The sequence below is a fragment of the Adiantum capillus-veneris genome, chromosome 3 (assembly GCF_014529385.1).
Source record: "Adiantum capillus-veneris isolate H3 chromosome 3, ASM1452938v2, whole genome shotgun sequence".
NCBI classification, from domain to species: Eukaryota; Viridiplantae; Streptophyta; class Polypodiopsida; order Polypodiales; family Pteridaceae; genus Adiantum; species Adiantum capillus-veneris.
The window spans coordinates 139,764,418-139,774,422 of record NC_140933.1 but is presented as its reverse complement, the minus strand read 5'-3'; positions in this window follow the sequence as shown (position 1 = coordinate 139,774,422).

Genomic DNA, 10,005 nt, shown 5'->3' with positions numbered 1-10,005 from the left:
TTCCCGAGAGGAAGCAAGAAAGATTTTGCGAAACTTGGGGATGGATTACAATCAATCCACGCTTGTCCTAATGACTGCATTCTTTTCAGAGGGGAATACATACACATGGAGAAGTGTCTGAAATGTGATTCCAAGAGATATCGAGTAGATCTCCACGGTACAAAAATTCCGCAAAAGGTTTTGCGACATTCTCCTCTGCTTCCTTGCATCAAGCATTTCTTCGAATGTAAGTTTATGGCTGCCCTAGCATCGTGGCATGAGGAGAATAAATCTTCGGATGGTGTGCTACGGATTCCTGCAGATTGCGTAGCCTGGAAACATATAGATGGAACATGGTCGGATTTTGCCAGGGAAGCTCAAAATTTGCGCTTAGGCCTGGCTATGGATGGCGTAAATCCATTTGGTCAAAGGTCAACATCTTACAGTGTATGGCCCATTGTCATCGTCAACTACAACATTCCCCCGTGGTTGACTACGAAGAAGGGGCACCTATGGCTAAGCTTGATTGTGCGGGGGCGATATAAAGTGAAGAATATGGATGTGTATCTTCATCCATTGTTGGAAGAGCTACAACAATTGTGGATTGGCATAGAAGTGGTGGATATGAGTCGACACACAGGTCGACGAAATGCTTTGATCGGAGGCATTCTAATGTGGACCATGCATGACTATCCCGGACTAACAGAATGCTCAGGTGATCTATTTACACTCCTCACTCAGACACTGTAAATCTTGGTTTTTCTCAAGCTAATCTATTATCATGTGTATACATGCAGGTCTTCAAACAAGCGGATAGAGAGCATGTGTCACATGTGGACCTAGACTGAATGCACATAGGGTGCCCTCATTGAAGAAGCAAATCTACGAAGGTCATCAAGCGTATCCTCCAGAGAATCATGTGTTACGCGACGGCTTTTTGGGAAGAGAGCCACCAAGGATGTCTGCACAAGCATGGTTCAAGTAGAAGGAGATGTGATGACGGATTGCCCCCAAGATGAAGAGATTATCTCTATGGTACGAGTTACCATACTAGACACGACTCATGATCAATCACTTGCTCAATCCAATGCACATATTCAAGAATGTGGGTAATCTACTAAGGGACCATCTGACCGACAAGAAAGATACTTTGGGATCCAGAGTTGACCTTAGAAATGTGGATTGTATGGAGCAATATTGGCCGCAAACAGCGTCCGATGGATCGATAAAACTCCGTAAAGCACCATGGATTTTCACAGGAGCCCAAGAACACAAAGTAAAAGAGACCATTCAATCTTTGCGGACACCCACTCACGTAATTCACTCGCTCCAAACGTGTTTTACTAAAGAAGGAAAGCTTACCGGTTTGAAGTCACACGACTGGCATAAAATGTGTCAGATATGTTCATAGTGGAATATATCATAGTGGGAATTGTGTAACAAATTCGTGTGTAGATCTAATATCAAAGCTGCATGTGTTTTGCAGTTTATTTTACCGGTTGTCATTGAGGGATGTTTGTCTCTTGACGTGCATAACACAATCTACAAACTTGCGAAGTTGGTGCAATGGATCTCACAAAAGCAGATCAACGTAGACTCCATACCATTCACCAAACTAAACGTTGTGGAGGTTGTGTGCATGTTTGAGAAACATTTTCCTACTACCATGCTAACCATTCAGGTGCATCTTCTTGTTCACATAGTTGATGAGGTGGAAATAGCTGGCACAATACATTCCAGATGGATGTTCTTTTTACAACGTTTCATGAAAACGCTCAAGGGATACATGCGTCAGAAGGCATATCCGGAGGGTAGCATGACAGAAGGTTGGCTGGTATCAGAGTCCCTAGTGTACATTGGAGAGTGGCTAGACGGATTTGATAAAGCCCGGGACACGCTATGGCGAACCATAGATGATGAGCGCATATCTGGGATTGTCATGTGCAATCTCGGTGTTGAGAAGAAGATGACGGAAGATCTAGAGGCTAAAATCAACCAAATTTTGCATGCTTCACAATCCACTGATGCAAAAGTGAATTTCACAATATGCGGATGCAAAGTAAGAGCGACAAAGGGCACGAATCGAGTGGAGACGAGGAAGATGACCACCGATGCACTATCCGACGGGTCTGGAGAGCCTACCAAAGTTCATGAGCTTAAGATGGTTGCACAACCAGTTGAAAAGCGCACAACAGTGCGGTGAAGAAGTGATTGAGGAAGAGTGGGAGTACTCTCGAGGTTGCGCAACCAAGGTAAGTTGGAAATGTACGACTAGTTACTTTCTAGATGTTTCAGCGGCCACTCATAATCTTTGTTGGTTGTAGTATAAGTCATACAGAGAAGCATGGTGTAAAGGTCGACATTCTAGGGTGGAACGGATCGACAAAAATGGTTTTACTCAAGATTGTGGAATCATGGAAAAATTTGAACAATCTAGTTGACGACGGTCCTCTGATGCAGTTCCTGTGGTGGCGGAACTCACTTACTTCGGCACGCTACAAGAGATTTTGAGGATCGATTATAGAGGATTTTTTTTCGCTTTGTTCAACGTGCAATGGTTCAAGATAATCATGGAGGGTCGCAACGCTACTGTGCGTAGAGGAGAGTTTGGTTTTCTTGAGGTGCCACTTTGTGATTCTAGTACTAAGATTAATTTGAGGTGACACCCAAGGGAACAAATTTTCTACAATGAGGATTACAAAAGGTTTTGGTAGCAAGTAGGATCTAAACTTTCTCACCACAAACATGAGAGAAAGAATCGTGAGTTCTGCCTCCGTATAGTTCTCTCCAAACCATTCATGACCCTACTAGCAAAGTAGATGGGTCGCATCCTGGTACTGTGGGGATCTTGCTGTAGCAAAACCATACCAATTGTTTCTTTCCTAACACTAGATCTAACAAAGAATGTGTACTCCCAACAAGGAGGCATAAGTGTTGGTAGCTCTGATAGAATGACTTTAATGTTACAAAAATACTCTTCAAGTTCATCAGACCGTGAAAATTCTACTTGTTGTGTCAACTTTTGTAAAGGGTGAAGTAACTCTTAGGCTAAGTGAATGAAGCGTGACATATACTTCACCTTTTGAATGAATGAGATGACCTCCTTAAGACTCTTTGGTGATGATAATTCAATAAGAGCCTTCGACTTTGAAGGATCCACCTCGATGACTTTATAAGAAAATTTGTAACCAAGCAAGATCACTTCATCCTCACCTATGTGGCACTTGTCGGGGTTGAGTTGACCTCCCATGTCATAGAGCTTCTTCTACCCTTTGTAGGTGTAATGATTTTAAACTATAAATGCAAAAATCATCAATGAACACCCCAATTGACTTTCCAAAGAATGCTTGAAACACCATGTTCATGAAATGTTGGAAAGCTGCAGGAGCATTTGTCAGGCCAAATGGCATGACTCTAAAAGCATAACAACCCCAAGGAGTGATGAGGTTGTTTTCAAATGATCCTCAAATGCCATACCTATTTTAAAGTAACCCAAGTAGCCATCACACACAGTGTACTTCTCATGACCAGCTACCTCATTTAGTATCTCATCCTAAAACGGGAGGGGAAAGTGATCCCTTTTTGTTGCCTCATTGAGTGGACGGTAATCCACACACACCCTCCACTTGCCATTTTTCTTGGGAGTGACAACAACGGGAGAGACCCACTCCAAATTATCCACTGGATAAATAAAACATGCTTCTAGAAGCTTTCTTACCTCCTTAAGTAAAGCCTGCTCCTTGATGACTCCTAGCCTTCGTAGATTTTGAGCTTTAGGTTTGGCCTCTGGCTTTAGCTTGATCTTGTATTGAACATCATCTACTCCACGCACATTGGTGTAGTCTTTAGCAAAGAGCCTAGGAAATTTCCTTAACGCACATTTGAACTCCTCTCTTTCGTCCTTTGTAAGCGTTGTAGACAACATACCTTCTAACATTCCTTCATATTCCACATTTTGGTTCTTTTGAATACCTAACTCTTCCAAACCTTGACAAGAGATCTATTGGTTGGTTGGATTAAATCTTACCCTCATGACTTCAATGGAAGACTCCTCTTCAATAATGTTGCTGCTACTTTCTTCTTCTGAAGTGTTATCGATCCATTCTTCTTCCGTCTCACTTTGAGATGATTATTCATGGAACTCCTCTTGGAGTTGCTCCTTCATGTCAAAGACAACCTTCAAGATTATGATTTTCATTCCTGCAAACTAATTTTCCACTCTCCCAATCCTGCAAAAAGCTCGCATTTTCATTATCCATGGTCTTCGACCTAGGATAAATGGGTAAACATTTCCTTTAGTAGACATAACATAAAAATCCATTGCCTTCTTAATACCAAAGGCCTCTACATACCTAGACTTGCTATTGTTTGCCATTTTCACTTTAATATCAGGTGTTTCATGGATGTGCATGCCCAGTCTTTGCATGAGTCCCTCTGTCATGATGCAAATTTGTGCACCCCCATCTACTAAACCTTTCTTGACCAATCTTCCTTTGATGTAACAATCTAGCACAGGTGTAATATCTTCATTCATTTCAGAATGTGCAATTGTTACAACAGGCACACTCTCTTTTATCTTTCTCCTAGTGCTAATTGCTTTTGTTAAATCTCTCCTAACTTGTGGGCATAATTCAAGAAACTCAAGCCATGACATATCAGGACCCTTATCTATCATGTCTTCCAACAAGTTTTATGGAGCCATACCATGTCCAAGAGGGAAGCCTTGGAGGTTGATACGATGTCCAGTACTATTGGTTTCCTTCATCTCCTTTGCCTTCTTTTCTCATCCATGATCACTTTGTGACGTGACTCTTTCTTTCTCCTTACCTTTCCACGGCCACGCTTAATGACATTTGCTTCCATGTCCACCTCATTGGAATTTATCACCTCTACCACATGCAAATTTGGGTCTGGAAAATGTGGAACTCCTTCCACTCCTCACGGAGGTGGCCTTGCTCCATTTGGCCTTTGTAGAAGCCGTGGTTGTTGACTAGTTCCTTCACCTGGATTCATCACTGGTTAATTCAAGCTAGGTCTCCCTGGCTCCCCACGGGGCCAAGGACAATTATACATCCCATGTCCAGACTCTCCGCAATTCCAACATTGCAAGACTCTCCTAGGTCGTGGCTCTCTCTCTTTTTTCTTCTTTGCTTGTTGCTTTGGATGTACTGCTTGTGCAAGGTGAATTGATAGGCTGCGGGAAGATTCATTTAACTTCTCAATCACTTCAGCCGTTACCTCAGGAAGCTCCCTAGGTGTTGATGCTTGTGACTTACCATTGGGTCTAAGACCTTCTATTGGAGCCTCTCCCTTTAAGCACTTGAGTTGAGTTTCCTATACTTCTCAACAGCACTAGTTCTTGTTGCATCAAAGGTAGCAGGTGCACCCACCTCAACTTTTACCTTAAGGTCACGAAAGAGTTCGTCTATGAACCTCTCCTTCTTTATAAATTATGCACCATCACCAGGATTATTGTCATTTTGTATCCATAGAGCCCAAAGACGTAGAAACTCTTGCTTGTACAAGTAGTAGCCATCCATGTCTTTTTGCTTATGAGAAACAATGTCTTGCCATAATTTTTGAGTGTTTTGGGGATCAAAGAAATATTTCTTGAAACGATTCAAAACTTTTGTGTAATTCCCCTTAAATTCCTCAGGCAAAGAGTCAGACCAAGTGCTAGCATCTTTCCTAAGGACCACATCAAACATTTCTACATGTTCTTGATCACAATTACTATCCTCTTGATATGGCAAGACATCTTGAAATTCGCTAAAAATAATTCTTCATCCTCTCCAGGCTCTCCAAAGAAAAGAGGAAACCAAATATTTGGCATTGGCTTTTCCATTGAATTGATTTCAAAGTGATGCACGTTTTTTTTCTTTAAAAATTACACAATAACACTACAAGAGGTTGTGTGCTCTTGTGACGCTTTTACCGACGGAAATACATTGGGTTTTTATAACCCCCGGTGCGGCTAAAAGCGTCATTAACCGCATTGATACGGTGATGTCGCTATAAGCGTCGCTATAATAGCCGCTATAGGTGTCGCTATAATTGTCTCTATATAGAGACGCCTATAGCAACGCTTATAGCGACCTTTGCAGGCCATCTATAGCGATGCTGCAGAGCCTTATATAGCGACGTTCATAGAAACACCTGAGAGGAAACATTTCTAGTGGCAGGGTATTGAATGCCCTGCCACCCATCAACCATATTGAATGTTTCATTAATTGATTCACCTTTGAAAAAAAGTACAAAGGTAGATATAGACCCAAAATAGTCACCCACAAGACACAATAGCCATTAACTCCATCATCCATAGTACGTATTGTTTGTAAAATAAAGATACAAAACTAACAAGCGTGAATTGATGAAAGTAAATCAATGAAAATTGTACACATAGGTAAAATCACTTGATTTTTAAACTTTGCAAATGTAGTATAGTTACAAACCATTGTCATTATTGAAAAAATATACATGGTTTTCAAAAAGACGTTAAAAGTCGTCTCATGATACATAATCTATAACAAAAAGAAACTAATGATATCTAGCTACGGCTAAATTGACATTGTCCAATCAAACGTCTCATCGCGTCCAAGCGGCGTATCTGTCGGATTCTACAAAAAAAAACAATAAGACATCTTTTTGTAAGTATAAACATATAGCAACGTTGTGAGCAGGATGGAAACACACAAAACGCCTCTATAATGATCCGCCACACACTCTTGGGATGATATATGCACACTCTATGGGGCACCACTTGGCTTACACAACCCACTTGGCCGAGAAAGGGAACACACCTATGGAGTGAGAGGAGAGAGACTACCCGTTTGCCCACTCCACACAGAGTACACACACACATACACCCAAAAAACTTAGCTCAAAAGAGGAGAATTTATGATGTTTAGATACAATAGAGCTTGGGCCAACACCAATGGGGCAAACAACTCACACAATATAGGTAAAATATGCCAGATACAATCACAAATTGGAGCAGAAGCTTCGCTCATAGGAGAAACTTACACAGCCAAAAAAGCAGAAAAATAGTGATGAATTTGGCAAAATGGACAGCACCATCATGCCCAAAACGGCCCAAAACCCTAGTCTACAATGTCAAAGTGCTCAAATGCGACCTCGGATGAGCAGTTTACGGCCAAAATAGACTCCAAAAATAGCAAAAACACACTTGCAGATGTTCCTCCTCTTCTCTCCACATTTTTTCTAGTCTTCTCTCTAGTTTCTCAGTTCCCACACTTAGCTTTATTACTTGGGCACCCTTGGCCTTTTAGTTGACCTCAAATGGACCCCAAACAGGCCAAAAACTGACCTCGCAGTGCATAGTTCTCACCTTTTTGCATCATCCGTACACCTAGCACTCAGCTTTTCTCCAATAATGCATCCCACCACCACGTGAAGTGGCCCCAAAATATGGTCCTCATGATGACCTTTCTGTATAATTATCACAAGAACACACCCACGTTGTGTCCGTACTTATCCATGTGCAAGTATTGACCCCATTCGACCTCCTGACACCACTAGATGTCATCTGACGCACCTGCTTACCTCATGTCATCGGCCCGCGGATAGATTCCTCGAGAAGTTTTACATGCTAGAAACTCCTCATTATTATAGAAAAAACACACTGGTACTCGTGATAGTGAAAAACGATGCACTATGTACATGTTGTCCTACCTGTATACATGTGGGCCCCACGTAACCACCTGGCTCTGGAAAATGGGCAATCCTTTATTCGATGCACCATGCATGGGTATGTACAGATGCGCAATCCCTTGCTCCAAAAAACTCCTGATAGAATTTGCCCATCCCCTAGCCTGCTAGATCATTCATGATCAGCAGCAGCAAAAAGAGATATGAGACTCGTCGTGTCCCAGGTCTCCTCATCCTTCACGAACATTCCTCGCTCCATAGGTAGCTCATCTTGCTCCACCATCATCAACCTGGCATGATATAATTTAAGATGAAATCCATTTACCCTTGACATATGTAGTATTCCATCCAAGTTAGCCAGCTGATATGCGCCATTCGGGAAACACTCTACTACCTTGAAAGGGCCTTCCCACTTAGTTTGAAACTTCTTTTGGAAGGTGTTGTCCAGCTTACTGTTGTAGCGCAAAACCAAGTCATGCTTCATTGATACCCTTACTTTTGACCTTTTCATTTATCTTTGCCAAAGCATTATCCTGCATCTGCCCATAATGTTCCAATGCAATCATCCTGTCCAGCTGAACCTCTTGTAACTGTAAGAGCCTCTCTTTGAATGCATCACTAGGCTGCCCAAGCAACTTCTCTAACATCTTGACCGCAAGCAACTCTACTTCCACAGGCAATAGTGCTTCCTTTCCATATACCAAACGAAATGGAGTAAACCCTGTACCTGTCTTCATCGAAGTACGGTAAGCCCATAATACACTAGGCAATTCTAAATCCCAATTCTTTCCTTGGTGCTCTGTCACTTTCAAAATAATTTGTACCAACTCACCATTGAATCTTTCATTTAAGCCATTACATTGCGGGTAATAAGGAGTGGTATGCTAATGCCTAATCTTCATCTTCGCGAATTAAAAATCTAGAATTTTAGCTTTAAATCCTGGCCCCTTATCTGAAAGTAGCTCTAGTGGCACCCCAAACTTGCAACATATTTCATCATACAAAAATTTGGCCACATCCTTTGCAGTGATTTTTTTTTAGTGCTATAGCCTCCGCCCATCTAGAGAGATAGTCCACTACAGTCAAAATATAGCTTTTGCCCCTGCTTGTGATAGGTAACGGGCCTATTGCATCAATCCCCCACTTTTCAAACACATAATCCCCCACTTTTCGTAGCTCTGGCTTCAACACTCTCTTCCTAAATGCTTGACACCTATTGCAAGACCTACACCACTGGTGAACATCCTTGTGAAAACTAGGCCATACATACCCCTCTTGCAAGATCTTATGCAAGGTGATCTTTAGACCAAAATGGCCACCACATGCACCTTCATGATTCTCTTCCAACACTCTATAAAGCTCCTCCCGCCAAGGTACATGTCTCAACACAAGATCAGCCCCTTTCATGTACAAGACATCACCAATCAATTTGTACCTAGATGCGCTACGCACAAAACCATACTTCTTAGAGTTTTGAATGTCTTTCAGAATGATTCCTGTTAACAAAAACTCCTCTTCTTGAGCCAAAATTTCTCGGCCATGATAAAGAGGTAAATTGGTCCTCAACACAAATAGCTCCCCAATCATGCTTTGAGCTACTTCATGTGCCTCTCTATTTAGAGCATGTTCAATGTGTGATGCTCCATGCTTCAAAATTTTCTAACAGGCCTTTAATTTTGAAACAGATTTCCTTCAATGAGCTGTTCTTGCTCTTCCACACACCCAGCACTTGCTTCACAACTAACAAGGCATCACCTTTTATGCTCAACCTTCTAATTCCATGCTTCAAAAAAATGTGTAATCCGGCTTCCAACGTAGCATATTCAGCCTCATTTTTACTATGCGCATCCAATTTGAACCCTCTCTTGCATACTAGCTTCCCCTCTGGATCATAAAGAGCTATACCCCCTGAAGCTGCATCATGGCTCTTTCTGTATGAGCCATCAAAGAACAATACATGTGCATTGCTGATCTGTGGCACTTCTTCAACTACCCTTCTCACCACCTCTTCCTTAACAAGAAGGGGATTCTCCTTGTAAGTCAACAAATCAGCTAGTGTAGCTCTTGTACTATCTTCCAGTAGAAAAGAGAACTCAAACTCTTGCAGCTCAATTACCCATTTCTTCACCACATTTGACATGTTAGTGCCATTAATTAACTGTGGCAAAAAGGCATAACTTGTCAAGGAAACAAAAGTTCGTGGTAGTGAGGCGGTCCGGGGCGGGCAACAAGAGAGGTGACCTCTAAACACCCCTCAAGGCTCCCGTGCTGCTCAATTGGGGCTGGGGAAACTACAAGCACAACAAAACAGCAAACCCACAGCCAAACCCAAACAATATAGGGGCACCACCTAGTTAT